Here is a 16,500-nt window from a genome sequence, read left to right as displayed (position 1 = left end):
GATCTATGGAATGAGAGAAAATATTTTCAGACCATTTATCTGATAAGAGATTACTATCCAGAATAAGTACAGAATTCCTACAAGTCAACAACAACAACAAAAATAACTCAATTTAAAAATGAGCAAAGGACTTGACATTTATTCCAGAAAGCTATGCAGATGAGCAATAAGCATATATAAGATGCTCAACCTGCCTGATCATCAGGGAAATGCAACAGCCTACAGCAGCATTCCCTTGTGGTACAGCAGGTTCAAGATCTGGCATTGTCACTGCAGGGGCTCAGGTTGCTGCTGTAATGCAGGTTTGATCCTTGCCCTGGGAACTTGCACATGCTGTAGACGTGGGAATAAGAAAAAAGAAAAAAACCTATAAGCTATCACTTCACTATTGAAAAACGAAAACAAAAGTGTAGACAAGGATGCTGGGAAATTGAAACTCTTGCACACTGTTCACAGGAAAAGTGAAAGGGTGCAACTGCCGTGGAAAGCACCATGAAGAGTACTCAAAACCCAAAGTGGAATCACCATTTGATCTAACAATCACACTTTAGGGGATATACACACAAAAATTGAAAATAAGATTTAGAAGAGATGTCTGCATACTCATGCTTGTTGCAGTACTATTAAAAATAACCAAGATGTGAAAGCAGCCCAAGTGGCCATTGATGGGTAAGTGGAAAAAGAAAATGTGGCATCTACACACAATGAGTAGCCCTAAAAGAGGGACATCCTGTCACATGCAACATCAGGGATAAACCTTGAGGACTTTGGGCTAACTGAAATAAGCCAGTTACAAAGAGACAAATACCTTATGATTGCATTTATATGAAGTTTTTAGAGCAGTAAAACTCGTAGCAATAAAAAGCTTAATGGTGGTTGCCGGGGCCTGGGGGAGGGGAAAAGGGGAATTATTCAACTGATGTGGAGTGTCAGTACTGAAAGATAAACAGCTTCTAGAGATCTGTTCCACAGAAATGTGTCTGTAGCCAGTACTACTGTACTACACAGTTAAAAATGGTTGAGGTGATCAGTTTTATGTTTTACACCATAATAAATTTTCAAGAAAAAAAGAAAAGGAAGATAAATTTGAGCAAATTTCCAGAAGTTAAAGGCACCCAGATATAAAATATAGGAAAGTAAAGATGGGAAAAATTAGAAAACCTGGCCAAGCAATCTAATACCTGAATAGTAGGTTTTCCAAAAGAAAAAAGAGGCGCTCCCACTGTGTTAAAGGGGTTAAGAATCCCTTGTTTTCTGTGGGGCAGTTTGGGTCACTGCCGAGGCACAGGTGTGATTCCCCTCCTGGCACAGTGGTTAAGAATCCAGCATTGCCACAGCCGAGGTGGAGGTCACAGCTGACGCTCAGATCGGATCCGTGACCAGGAATTTCCATATGCCACGGGTGTGGCCAAAAAAGAGAGAGAGAGAAAGCAAAATCTGAAAACCAGATAATTAGAGGTGTTCCCGTTGTAGCTCAGAGGAAGTTAATCTGACTAGTGTCCATGAGGATGCGGGTTCAATCCCTGGCTTTGCTCAATGGGTTGAGGATCCAGCGCTGCTGTGAGCTGTGGGGTAGGTCACAGACACGACTCAGATCTGACGTTGCTGTGGCTGTGGTGGAGGCCAGCAGCTACAGCTCCGACTCGAACTTCCACATGCCACAGGTGCAGCCCTAAAAAAAAAAAGAGAGAGATAATTATAATTTAAATTTCATAAAGTATCCCCAAACTGAAGAGCAGGAATGTTTCATCTGAAAGTGTGCCAAAAATACCTAGTGCCATAGAAGAAAATAGATATGCACTAGGGAATGTTATTATGAAATTTCAGATGAAAGAGAATGAAAAGAATTTAAAAGCATCCAAACAAAACACTCAGAAAAAGGATCTAGACTTAAAACCCTAACAAACCTCTCAACAGAAACATAGCCAAAAAAAAAGCAATACCAAAAAGACTTTGAGGGAAAAAAATGAATTCTAACGTACAATGTTACAACCACTCGAAGTGTCAGTAGGGGAAAACAAAGGCATCCTTTAAATGCACAAGCCCTCAAGAAAATCGAGCTGCTCTGCACTGCTTCTTACTCAGCCCCGGGAGGATGCTTTGTTCCACACTAAGTAAAAGGAGTACGGGATGCAGGAAATGCAGGGACCTGAAACTCCTAGGAGATCACAGGAGATAAGTGAAGAGGAGTCCTCGAGTTAGGGAGATAAATTGTGGGATGAGAACTTGATGTCAGGCTCAGAGAGGCATTATTGCCAGAACAGAATGATGGTGGAGCCCTAACAATATATCTGAACATTTTGGAGAGACCTGAGATGCTGGAGTAGAAGCAGAGAAGAATAGAGATGGCTCTTTCTAAGGTTAAACAAGTGGAAACGTGAGGCAGAGGAGAAACAGAAGTTTACCAGAAACTCTTCTTGACAAGAAAGAGAATGTAGCTCAATTATCACGTGAACTACCCGTAAATAATACTGCTTCCTATAACAGCTAGACAGTAAAGTGGATACTGCTTTAGCAAAATAATTGGATTGAATCACACTGAGAAACGAGGATGGCTCTCTTGAGAATTAAGTAGTCAGTACAAAAGGTCTAAAGCCGAAGTAGGAAGAATAGAATGAGAAGCTTGGAACAGCTAAAATAACTTTTTCAAAGATTTTTCAAAAGACTGGAGAGCCTAACCTACCTAATTTTAAAACATACTATAAAGCTATAGTTATGAGAAGGTGCTATAGACATGAAAACTATAAAACTGAATAGTGGATCAAAAAAGAGACTCCAGAAAAAGACCTGCACATACACAGTCAATTTCTTTTAAACAAAAGTGCAGAGTTAATTTAATGAAAGGGATAGCTTTTTAAAGAAATGGCCCTAGATCAGTTGACTGTTGTTGAAAAAAATCATCCTTGACGGTATCTCACACTCTACCCAAAAATTAACTTGAAATTAATCACAGTCCTAAAGAAGAAGCTGAAAACCATTAACATTCTAGAAGAAAGCCGAATCCAGAGAATCTGTGTGACCTTAGGGTAGGTAAAGTTTTCTTAGACAGAAAAGAAAAAGTACTAATAATATAATTTAAATTTATAAATTGGACTTGATCAAAATTAATAGCATCTGCTTTTCAAAAGACATAGACAGGAGAATGATGAGGCAGACATACTCTGGGAGAAACAATTTGCAGTGAATATATCTGACAACATGTATACACATATACATGGACAAGACTCATAAGTCAAAAATAAGGAAAAAACAATAAAGTATGGGCAAGGGAGTCAACCGATATTTCACTAAAGAAAATATGTGAAAGACCAATAAGCACATAATAGATGCTCAAAATGATCATTCCTCAGTAAAATGTAAATTAAAATCTACGTATCTGAGAGAATGACTAAAATTAAAAATATTGACAAAAGTTAAGTGTCAGTGGGAATGTGGAGTTACAGCTTTCACACACTGTGACCATGTGAATGGCACAACCTCGGAAAATGTTTTGTCAGTTTCTTATCAGGTTAAACATACACCTATCCCATTCCACGAAAAAGATAAACGAAAAGATATATCCCCACAAAATCTTGTGCGTAAATGTTCACAGTAGATTTAGTCCTAATAGCCAAACACTGGAAATAAGTCAAATATCTCTCGAAGGAAAATGGATTTTAAAACCTGTGGCAGAGGCATTCCCTTTGTGGCTCAGCGGTGACAAACCCGACTAGTATCCATGAGGATGTAGGTTTGATCTCTGGCCTCACGGCCGTGGGTTAAGGATCCAGCATTGTCATGAGCTATGGTGTAGGTCGCAGATGCAGTTCTGATCCCAAGTGGCTGTGGCTGTGTTGTAGACTGGCAGCTGCAGCTCCGATTTGATCCTTAGCCTGGGAACTTCCATATGCCACGGATGTGGCCTGGAAAAAAAAAAAAAAAAAAAAAAAAAAAAAAGCTGTGGCATAGCTGTATACTGAAATACTGCTGGTATTGACAAATGCAACTACGTGGGTGAATTTCAAGGTGGTTTTGCTGAGCAAAGGAAGCCAGACACTAAACCAATGTACTGTGTGTGAAGTTCTAGAGAGGAAAAACTAATTTATGTAAATCTAAGCTGATAAAAATTACATCCGTGTCTTGGGTCAGGGTGGGTGGAAAGATTGACTGGAAAAGAGCACAGAGGAACTTTGTGGGGTGATGACAATGGCTCTTGATTAGAGTGGTGATTACATGGATGCTCATATTTATATAAGTTCACTGGACAGTGAATCTCATGATGGAATAAATTAGAGCTCAGTAAATTTGATTCACAAAAGTAATGGCATAACCTTCAATGTTTAGAAACATTGAAGTAAATGACCACAGTACACAAGTCAGAGAATTGAAAATGCTGCATCTGGTGTGTGGAATTTCAGATTTAGGGTCACTGACTGCTTTTTTAGTTTTGCCATGTTAAACTATATGAATTTATAAATTAGGTATATCACTTTAAGTAAGTTATGATTTACTCACTTTAAGTAAATTATTTTAACTAAGTAAAATAAATTTCCTAGTTGCTAAATCATATAGGTTTGTGTTCTGATTCTATATCTGCTGCTAAGCTCTTGGCTATTGGATAAGATAGGTCATTTCCCCTCTCTAACTAAGTGTCAGTTCTTACTCACATGACTGAGAAGAAAAGCATTAGCTGCTTCACAAGTTTGTTTTGAAGGCTGGAACCTACACTGCATGTGAAGCGCTTAAATGCAAATAAGCAGTACTTTTCCTTTTGTTTTCTTTTGTTTTGTTTTTTGGGCCGCACCTGCGGCATATGGAGGTTCCCAGGCTAGGGGTCGAATCGGAGCTACAGCCACCGGCCTACACCACAGCCACAGCAACGCTAGATCTGACCCACGTCTGTGACCTACACCACAGCTCACCGGATCCTTAACCCACTGAGGAGGCCAGGGATCTAGCCCGCAACCTCGGGGTTCCTAGTCGGATTCGTTTCCACTGCGCGCCACACGGGAGCTCCCAGCAGTACACGTTAGCAGTTACTGTCATTGGCTGGCTGTCTGGATCCTTCTCATTTTCATACCGGACACATCCCTTTGTCCATTACAAGAGCCCTCCCGAGTTCTTCCTCCGTCCTCCTCATGTCTCTTATGGAAAATCTCTATTATGGAATATTTTGGCTATTGAGCCAAGTTCAAAAAGTGTAAGATCATCAGTGTAAGAAACAGTGTGCCCTAAATGTATTTAACCTCCGAACGTATTTTTTTAATTTGGTCCCATTAAAAACGAGGTGGCTCTATAAAATTATTATTCTATGAAAAGTATTTCCACTGGTGAGGCTTTCCTTGAATAAAACTGAACTGCGTATCAAGCAAGTGGAATTCATTTCCCAAGTGAAACAGTTCTCCTGGGTTTCAGCTAGATTTCTGTACAAGGAAGAAAACTAGAAACTATCTTTGCAGTGGCGAAAATAGATCTTTTGTTCCGTAATACAGATGATATTCACAATCCAAAATTCCCAAAGAATTTTTCCATTGCTTCTGAAATTTAAAAACAGATAACTTTATATGTTAAAATGGTTTTGTTGATTTCCTGTTTCTAATAATGTCACGTGATTTCCTTGTCATATCACAATGACTAGAGCTCTTTCAAACAGCGTTAACTACTAAAGGTGAGAGCAGGAATCTTTGTTTTCTTTCCGACATTCCTGATATTAAGTTTAGCAAATAGAATATGCCGAAAACATCTTCCACTGCATTTTCTCACCACAGTTTTGAGCAGCTCCATCATCAGATCGCATTCTGGGGTTATTGAGATAAGACAACAAATTGGTTTTGTTGATACCTCAGACTCACTGAATGTGTTCAGAAAGCCGAAAACTTGAGAGAATGGAAGTGAATCAAGGGGACAGAACTATTCAGATTAAATCGCTAGTCCTACATAGCCAGTCTGTGTTGCGTGAGACAGTAAAAATGCAGTTCACGGGAAAATTAAGAATATTTAATTTCACAAATAAAGAACTGTGAAAGAAGTAATGAGAGATTATTCTGTATAAAACAGGCAAAGATACAGAATATAATGCTTAACACTGACAAGAGTACAATGAGATACTTGTGTCACAAAGTACCATGAATGATTATTGGTACATGCTTTTTTGTCGTTTTGTCTTTTCAGGGCCACACCCACAGCATATGGAGGTTCCCAGGCCAGGGGTCTAATCAGAGCTGTAATTGCTGGCCTACACCACAGCCACAGCAACTCCAGGTCCAAGCCATGTCTGTGACCTACACCACAGCTCAGGGCAATGCCAGATCCTTAACCCACTGAGCAAGGCCAGGGATCGAACACGCAACCTCATGGCTCCTAGTCGGGCTTTTTAGAAAATCGCTTTAGAAATGTGCATTTGGGAGTGATTTTGTGTAGCACGGCAAGAGTAGGTAGTAGGACAAGTTGTCAGGTCGGGAAATTGCATCTTCCTAGCAAGGGTCTCTGGACCACTCTCTTGAGGAAGTGTCTTCTTTCCAGGGCAGACCAGGAAGTTCGTGTCCCTCGTGACTTAAAGACCTCTGCATTCCATTCTAGCTCTCAGTTCAAGGAACGCCTTTGGACCTAAGGAATTTTTAAATCAGACATCAGCGTGAACTTACAACCAATCCTATTGTTTAAATGATTTTTCATGTTTTATGCATTAAAATGATATAGAAGGAGTTCGTATTTGGGGAGGATAGGGGTTAGACTAATAAACTGGGGACAAAGCCACATATTCATCCTATTGCTTGAGTTGGGCCTAAGTAGAGAGAATTTTCCCAAGAAGCATCCTTTCAACGTGGGCGTGAGCGGACGTGTGTGTCCCGTTGGTCAAGAGTCAAGTGTAGAATAAAAGGAATCTCTGTCATCCTCTTTATGTGTACGGTTTAAACTATCGCATCTCAAAACCATAGACTTCATGAGGCGCACGTTCCTAAGGCAAAGGGTCTCCAAACGGGACTTCTCCGGACAGCTGGTATGAAATAATGTGACCTACTGCTACTGAATGTTTCCTGGAGAAAAGAACTGAAATTAAGTTTGGAAAAAGATGAGCTGATTCATAAACAAACAAACATAAAATGAAACATGCTTATTATATTTCATAAGATAATAGACGATTGTAGGCACGGTTACACATTGTGAAGCTTCCAGAAATATAAAAGGAAGTTTCGATGAGTAGAGTTATATTATGGAATTTTTTTAAAGAAAAGAATATTCTGTTGGAGGCAGCTCAGGTGGCGCTTGGTCCCACATGTCTTTGCAGGTGGGCTTCCCCAGGCCGGGACAGCCTCCTGCATTTTTAGGACCAGGGTTTAAGGGCAGCTGTTCTCCTTTGCCTCCCTTTATTTCACAAAAGAATAAATGAGTAAAATAATTGCACAGACCACTACTGACAGGCAGAGGACTTCTGATGTAGAAGGAAAACAAATTTTCTCACTTTGTAGGATTTCCTCCCTCCGACAGTTTAGATGCTCTGTTTCTGTTTCCTTTGAATCTGTGTCTCAGGGGCTCCCTTCTCGCCAGAAACTTGGTAAGGCCGTGGTAATGCTTTGCGAATGGAAGAAGATTTGTAAGGAAGTGAGTTGAGACGAGGCTTTAAAAATTCACCCCAGGATACTTTTCAAGACACAGGGACTTCCTGATAACCGACTGAGACCCAACCCAGCGGCTCCCGACAAGTGACAGAACATTAGAAACATAATTAAGCTTTTAAACTCTGAGTAGGTTGCATTGTCCAATTATTTCCCCTGGCCCTTCAAGCTCACACACCACTGAACAAGCACAGATCCAAATGTTCCAGACAAATACGTGAGCTTCGTGAGGAAGCAGACGAGACACGGAAAAGCCCTTGCTCAGAGCTGAACCCGAGAGCTGCTTGTGAAGCCCTGGGAATTAAGCAGAACAGAAGCTGAAAATGCCGCGAACGCGCCCCGGAAACACAAAGGAAGTGATGAGACCGAGGGCCCCTCGCGGTTCCTACTATCAAGTGAGATGTCAATGCAAAGCAAAAAGAGAAAGAAATGAAAGGTTTTTTAATGAACATTATTGAAAGTATAAGAACAGTCAGTGAAGAGGCTTTTATTCCCCTCATTTGGGAGCTGGTTTCCTGCAATAGGAGCCGCGGGATCCTTAGCGCTGCCCTCTCCCTTGCTGAATGCCTGGTTTGGGCACGTTGCCCCCAGGAAACTAAATTCTCTGTTTACCTTGGGTGCAAACTAACCAACCACGAGGTGTGGTGTGAAAGGAGTGGAAGGAGTCTCTTTAAACAGGGACCTAAATCTGCCCTCAAGGCACCTGTTAGGGCTGCATTGTCTTCCCAGTTCGTGTCCTCAGGCAGCAAAGAATTGAGAGGAAGCGCATGGGAGGGAACGTACCTCTCGGAGGGCGCGCTGGGTGCGCTGTGAGTAGGCCTGGCCCAGCCTCACAGCGGGTTTCCCTCTAGAGCCGCATGCTGCGGACCAGAGGGAAGACCTGATTTTTCCCGCCCAGGCCCACTGCACATGGGTGAGGGCTGAGCGTTGACGGGCCTCCAGTGTGCGCCTCGTCTGCACCGAGCATGTTCAGTCTTCTGGTTGGTCTCTGACAAGACCCCTCATCTGCGCGGCGGTGGGTCCCAGAGAAATCTCCGGACGGTACCTTGACTTTGCACCTGCACGCGGTCTCCTTGTTTAACCACAGGCCTCCTGGGTTTTGGTCATGATTAATAACCTGTTCTGATTCAGATAGGGTCCGGTTCCCTAGCCTATCCTCCCCAGCAAACCCAAGTCCATGGAACAAGTAATAATATGCCCCCTAAAATCAACTGGAGGAAAAAAATTCAGAGTAAATGAACACAACCTGAGAAACAGAATGAAGGGGGAGGGAATAAAAGTGTCTCCAAAAGGGTTAATGTATCCGTATTTCATAGTGGGTATTCACTAGATACAATCTCATTTCTAAAGGCAACAGTTTCAGAAATATCAGTGTTAACACTTAGTTGTTATAGAAGGTGACACTACTAGAATTAAAAACAGAATTATGCTTTTTCCTAATTAAGCAAAACTACTAACCAAGCATAGACAATTAATTAGAGAAACAAACTCTTAGGAGTATGATACAGAATAAAATATCAGGAAATTGCATGCAACAAAATTACATATTATTTAAATTGCTTAAAGAGTAAGGAGAAGGTAAAGTCTTCCTTGTCTATTGAACTTGTCTGATATAAGCTTGCTTTGTTCTCTCCTTGATGTCCTATCCGGGGTTCAATTCGGTATCGAAATATTTGGGGTTTTGTCAGTAATGAATCAATAACTTCCACTGTCCATCAAATCATTTAATACCTAGCATATTAATCACCCAGGTTCTAATAAAGTTGTATTTATATGACCCCCAAAGGGGGGGACATGGAATAGATAAGAGTCACTCAGGTGCTAAAATATGGTAGTAAAATGGTCTGGATGAAAGAACTATAACGGGAGGAAATCTGGGGGCCTAAAGTCCAGGGAGGCTCTTTTCGGAGCCTGAGGGCTTTGGGGCTTGAGCCCGGGTTCCCAGTCTAAGAGCATCAGCCTCAGGCTGACTTGCTGAGTTCAGGATTGAACTGAAGATTTAGTTTTAGATAGACTGTGGAAAATTCTGCTATTGGATTATAAAATAGAAACAAATGCAATGCATTTCCATTCCGGAGGGTTCTAAAGGCTTCTGTGTTAATTGGCACACAACTTAGCGATGCATAGCTTAGGGTTTGGGGTCAAACGAAATGGAGTTTGAATGCCAGTTTTGCTGCTTAGAATGATTCTGAGGTAACGACTTAAATTTTCTGTGTTTTAGTTTCCTTAGCATTAAAATGGGATGATAATAATAATTACCTCAGAAAGTTGTTTCCGGGACTAAATGGGAGAGTGCAAGTGCCTGGCTTATAATGAGTCCTCAATAAATACTACATGTAAATATTTAGTCAGTGCCTTGGACCTTCTGTGGATCGGTGCAATGTAGGATTTAATTTCTACCCTCAAAGATCTTCCAGGATTCCTGGGACATAAATCAGTTATAAACATCTGCAATTCAGTTATCATTTCAACAATGGGGTGGGGAGGTGCTGTGCCCATGGCATGTGACGTTCCCAGGCCAGGGATCAAACCCAAGCCACAGCAGGGACGGCCCTGAGTCCCACTGCCAGGCTTCCAAGGATGTCCTTTTTCGGGGGCAGGGGAATGCAACTCAACAAATTTTTATTGAACACCTAAAACCCTCATACTTGCCAGGCGCTCTTTGAAGCTTGAGGGTGTGGCAGTGACCCCTACAGACAAGACCTCTGCTTTTGCACAAACGTTGTAGCCTAATGTTTACTAGGGCACAGAGGCTGGGGGGGGAGACAGACAATATAAAAGTGTCCAGGTAAATGTTTAATTTCTATTTTAATTATAAATAAAGATGTTTAGGAAAAGGAGACAAAGACTGATAAAAAGGGATAAGGAAGGAAAGGCTATTTTTTTCTTCTTTTTTTCTTTTTTTTGTCTTTTAGGGCCGTACGTGGCATATGGAGGTTCCCAGGCTAGAGGTCCAATCGGAGTTGTAGCTGCCGGCCTACACCACAGCGGGATCCAAGCCACATCTGTGACCTACACCATAGCTTGTGGCAACGCCAGATCCTTAACCCACTGAGCGAGGCCAGGGATGGAACCCGAATCCTCATGCATGCTAGTCGGGTTTTTAACCCACTGAGCCACAACAGGAATTCCTAGGAAAGGCTGTTTAAATGTGGTCAAGGAGTAACTCTCTGAAGGACATTTGAGGAGAGACCTGAACAAAGTGAGAGACCAAATGATGTCGGGGGCTGTGAGGGAGAAGAGAATTCTATTCAGAAAGAATATGTAAGGGAGAGTCTCCCGAAGTAAGAACAAGCTGGGTATGTTGACAGAACAGTAAGAAACCCATGGACAGCTAATGCATGCTTTCTAATTGATTGAGAAAGAAACTCGAAAAGGAATAAAATAATATTATGAAACTGTAATTTAAAATTTAGGAGTTCCCATCGTGTTTCAGTGGAAACGAATCTGATTAGTATCTGTGAGGATGCAGGTTTGAACCCTGGCCTCACTCAGTGGGTTAAGGCTCCGGCATGGCCGTGAGCTGTGGTGTAGGTTGCAGATGCGGCTTGGATCTGGCGTGGCTGTGGCTGTGGTGTAGGCCGACAGCTATAGTTCTGATTCGACCCCTAGCCTGGGAACCTCCGTATGCCACCCGTGCAGCCCTAAAAGGACAATAAATAAATAAGTAACACTTGCCGCACATAGCATTCATGAGTTCAGCATAAGCTATTAGGAATGGCTCCCATGCCAAGTCTTGAAGCAGGCTGTTAAAAACAGCTGACATTGCCTTTGTTTTCCAAAAGCCCATAGCCTAGTTTTATGTTTTCCTCGTCATTCATCTCTCCAGTTTATTTGTACCCGATTTAGACTAACCAGGTAGACTCCATTTAATCCGGCCAAATCTATTAGCATAGCGGGGAATGGAGCATTACAGCCTCGATGGCAAAGAGAGCAAGGTGCGCTGGGGAGCGCACCACCCTTCCAAAGTCACGGCCTTATTTTGAGCGGTCCATAGGGAGGGCTGAGAAGGAAGCATGGTTTCCAAGTCTCAAGGTTTTAAGACAAGTCTCCAAGTCAATTTTACAGTGAAGAAAAGTGTTATAAGGTAAAGACAGTTTAGTAGGCAATAAAACTCATGGCTGAATGAGAAATTAACGGAACGACAGCCTTCTCTGCTTGCTGCACCTTTATGCTTAGTTTTATAGAGTATTTTAGATATTTTTATGTTCTTTGTGTACAGTTGAGACTGTATGAAAAAGATGTAGGGAAAAAGAGAAATCAAGATTATGGGAAAAGGCACAGTCAAAAAGAAATGTAATATTATCGTTAGCATAATTTAATAGTAATTATATGAGACCCATTTTATATCCTTTAATACCTTTGCTCCTTAAGATAAACTCAGTGCCGCCAAAACACAGGAGCGCAGTAAAAACAAACTTAAGGCCAGAAATCCTGGCAGCTATAAAGGCTTAAAAACAATTTTAGAGAGACTGACAGATCTATAGGGGTAGATCCAAGAATCCTTAATAGCGGCAATCATTCATTCAGCAAACATTTATTGAGTAAAAGCCAGACAGTAGGTGAAAACCGAGTAGATGTACAGCCCCCTCTGTACAACACACCTACATGTATCATCTCATCTGATACTTGTTACAACCCTGCCAGGCGTGTGTTCCCCAGAGGAATGCGCAATTCAGTGGGGCTCGTGCACAGGAGCGCGCTCACAGCAGAAATGCTAGACTGGAAACCCGGATTCCCTGCTCTTTCCCGTGTATCCCCGTCACCTTCCGGTTCATCGGGGCAAGGGCGATGCAAGGTCATCTTTCAAGAACCTGAATTTTCGTTCAGAGTCACTTTCATCACAAAGGACATAGGAAGACTGAATATCTTGCACGAAGCCATTAGCACCACGTGAGGAGCGATCCGCACGGAGAAGGGCGAGGAGGGTGGAGAAGGGGAGGGAGAACGGGGCTGAATGGAGAAGTACCACGTAGGAGTGAGCGAGGGAGGGAGGGAGGGAGGGAGAGGAGGGAAAGCGGTCACAGGGCGGCCGGAGACGAGGCACCTCCAGGAAACTTCCTTCGCTGCCATGCTTTTCAAGGGGGTTTGGTTCTGACCGAGTTAGTTCCTAAGGAGAAGCAGCAGCATCACCGACATTGCGTAATGTGCACCCACCATCCATTTGCTCTGAATTTTGTCCCGTCATCTTGAATCCGTTCTCACGGCTTCAGTTAGCACATCTAAGGTGCTAACGCCTTAATTTTTATCTCCAGGCCCAACTGCTCTCTGCCAGATGTCTACTGGGGAAAAAAAAAATCAACTTGGATGCTGCCACCAAATTTATAATCTCTGGGAAAACGCCTCATTGTCCTTCTCCCTGAATCCTCTTGTATCTCTCGTGGCTCTAGGACGAAGAGAGCTCGTTTCCCAGAATGGCAAGTCACAGGGGTGCTGAGCCCGTGCGGCTCAGCACCCCTCCCATCGCTATGGCCGGTGTTACCACCTGCACTTAGACTCTGTCCTCGTTGCCTTGCCTCTTTCACCAGCCTCTCCTGAATTTACCGGAAGAGCCTCCTTCTTTTTCCTTTGGCATCTTCCCTTTCCACTCCGGTCTCTCCTCTGTCAGGAGAGGCCACTGTCCAAAGCACAAATTTAATCGCGTAGTTTTCCAGGAGAAAAACTCATATGGAAGCCCCACTCCCCGCAAGATCAAGCCCCAGATCATTAGCGTAGCTTTCGATGCGCTCAGCAAACTACATCCGATCTTTCTTAGCATCCTCAGCCCCTTACACTTTCAGCCAAACCGAATGTATTTAGTTTTGCTCCATATTTTTCTTTGCAAAGCGCTCATCAAGGCCCCAAATTATCTCAGATATGCGTTGGTTGGTCTCCTCCCCGCCAGGAGGCAAGCGTCTAAGGTCAAGAACGCTGGTTACTGTGTTCCCTGCAGCGTCCACCGTGCCTAGAACGTGACTCGTGATAGGGGCCCAGTGGATAGTTGGTGATTGTCTGACTGAACAAACATTTCTGAACAATTGCCTTTGAAGCCCAAATCCGTGCTGTCTCTTATTTATTATTATTATGTATATAATAAATTGACAATTACTTCCTTATTTTTCATCTCCACTTTCACTCTAAGCACTAAAATTTAAAAACGGACTTGGGTTCCCGTTGTGGCTCAGTGGTAATGAACCTGACTGGTATCCATGAGGATGCGGTTTCGATCCCTGGCCTCGCTCAGTGGGATAATGATCCTGCATTGCCGTGCGCTGTGGCGTGGTTCACTGACGTGGCTCGGATCTGGTGTGGCTGTGGCTGTGGTGGAGGCCGGCAGCTGCAGCTCTGATTCGACCCCTAGCCTAGGAACTTCTGTATGCCACAGGTGCAGCCCTAAAAAGCAGAAAAATATAAAAATAAAAATAAAAACTGACTTAATGGGGGAGATCCCTGGTGGCCTAGTGGTTAAGGATCTGGCATTGTCACTGCTCTGGCTCTGGTTCTGTCCCGGGCCCAGGAACGTCCACATGCTGTGGGCTTAGCCAAACAGCAACAACAAGCTGACCTAATGGGGAGTGTACAAGGCCGGGTACCAGGGGGCCTCGGGTTTGAATTCTAGCTCCGCACTGACCCAGTTACCTCGTCTAGAAGATGAGGAGATACGTCCTTCTCTGCAGTTATCCTAAATTGCGCGACGTGCGTGCTCTCTGCTGTGTATGCCCCTCCCTCCCCCTTTCCTTCCTTCTGCCTCGTCCTCTTCTCTCTTTGGTGTAGAACCCGTTTTTGCAAGATGAAACCTCAGGTGTGAAGAAGAGGAAGAAAGGGGGACATTTCCACATATTATTATTTATTTTGGGGGGTCTTTTTTTGTCTTTTTAGGGCCACACCCGTGGCGTGTGGAGGTTCCCAGGCTAGGGGTCTAATGGAGCTGTTGCTGCCGGCCTACGCCAGAGCCACAGCAACACCAGATTGGAGCCGTGTCTGCGACCTACACCACCACTCACGGCAATGCTGGATCCTTAATCCACTGAGCAAGGCCAGGGATCGAACCCGCAACCTCATGGCTCCTACTCAGATTCATCATTAACCACAGAGCCAGAACGGGGACTCTATCCACATATTATTTTTAAACTCTCCTCCTTACGCAGCTAAAAACTCAAGTTCTGGTTTGGAAAGGGATTTTAGGGTTCATCTGTTCTCTTATAAAATCTGTCAGTTTCCTCTATAATTTCCAAGCCATGTGATTGTCCAACCTATGCTTAACAGCTCTAGCAAGAAAAATTCTGCCTCCTGTTACTGTGTAGCCACCGAAAACCATTATAAATTACATACCACAACCATATATAAGTTGTAGCATCAGCTAATATTGAAGATAGTTTGCCCAGGACAATAAATTAATTAAGTCATCTTAGTGAGTCTATTTGAATGGAAACTTCAGTGTCAAGTTTCCTGTGATTTCTTTATCAAGGCCTCTAAAGTTGTATTTTTATTGGTATTTTAAAAATAAATTCCTGCAACATCAAACCTATAAAAGGTTCATCACAGACCAAATACCTCTCTAACCTTTTAAGCTCTCACAGTAAAAACTGTCCTTTTTATTTATCTAAGTTTGAGAAAGATACAAATGTAATCATAACCCCCAAGGCAAAATTTTATGGCAGTTTTCAGAACTCTTCACTATAAAAACTACTCAAACCTACAAACATAAAAGTTTCCAATAAAATTTGTTTTAGATACTGGCGATAAAACATTCTTTGCTTGCCTCTTAGCTCCAAATTTTGGAACCACAGCTGTCCAAATGCCAAAGATATATTCCATATTCTGCCAGCCACACATGCCCCAGACTTTAAACCTCCTTCGGTTGAAAAACACGAGCTATTATCACTCATTAAGTATTATTAATATTTCATATTTAAGGAATGTGTTGTTCATGAGAATAAAAGAAAAAAATAGCTCCTATTGAAGAAACCACAAGAGCGTTACCTAAATGACCACGGCACCTAAAGTAACTATATTTTACTTTCAGAATAATGTCCTCATGTTTTCACCTAAAAGGTGGTTGTGATGTTTCACCTGGAACATGTTCCGTAATGAAACTTTCCGTAATAAGGGAGCAACGTGTGCCTAGAAGCCTTAGAGGTGATGCTGAGCGCCCGGGGGTGGTCTCTTGAGGGCGCTGGGAAAGGCGATTTCCGTTCCAGCGCCGGTGCCCTCCGTGCCACCCACCGGGAGGTGCTACCAGTGGCTTCGGCCCTCGCGAGGCCCGTGGAGGCATCGCGCGCTGGACTCGGCAGTTGCACCGAAGCGTGTTTTCAGGCCCCCCGAAGTCAGTTCTTCTCGTCGGTTGCAGTTCTCGGAGGCGCCGCGCAAAACACAGAGCAGACCCGTCCTTGGACGTCAGCGCGTGGTCCGCGGTTCCAGGCGCGGCGCGCGTCTGCTGGCAGCGCCCGGTGCTCAGCCGGCCGCTTACACCCGGCGGCTTTGCAAAGGCTTGGACTGCGTCTGAACTTCAGCAAAGCCAGTTTCTGACTCTGTGCGCCCGGCAGGCTGAGAAATGTCCTCGGCTGTAAAAACGGGCACATGACCTTCCTCTTGCTCCTTTCCGACTCAGGGTGCCAGTGACCTCCCTGCAGACTCTTGCAATCTTACCCTTCGTTTTTCTCAAAGTAAAATCCTCCTTGTCATTCAGGTCCTGCAGAAAGCAGCCCTGAGTCGAGAGGTCAAGCCAGGGTCCATTTTCCAGCTCAGACCTGGCCTCACCTGGCCCCTCCGAGGAGCTCTGCAGCCTCAATGACACCTGCTCCCCTCATGTGGCCAGATAAAATGTGACACCCAATTTCATTTGAATTTCAGATAAATAATGAATTCTTTTTAGTGTGTCTCAACTATTACACGAAACACACTTAACGTTAAAGAATTCTTTGTT

General features: G+C 43.4%; 1 long non-coding RNA gene across 9 annotated transcripts in view; it reads left to right on the top strand.

Annotated features, from left to right (window-relative positions):
- LOC102167132 (uncharacterized) overlaps window positions 1-16,500 on the top strand; it is a 659,279-nt gene that overhangs the window by 552,806 nt on the left and 89,973 nt on the right. The gene's annotated exons all lie outside the window — the stretch shown is intronic.

This window comes from Sus scrofa, chromosome 8 (assembly GCF_054392235.1).
Source record: "Sus scrofa isolate SSC_HxYL_T2T_F1_AM1 chromosome 8, Sscrofa_HxYL_maternal_Yorkshire_Landrace_v2.0, whole genome shotgun sequence".
In the NCBI taxonomy this organism is placed as follows: Eukaryota; Metazoa; Chordata; class Mammalia; order Artiodactyla; family Suidae; genus Sus; species Sus scrofa.
The sequence above is the reverse complement of the archived record's forward strand: the minus strand, read 5'-3'. Positions and strand labels throughout refer to the sequence as shown.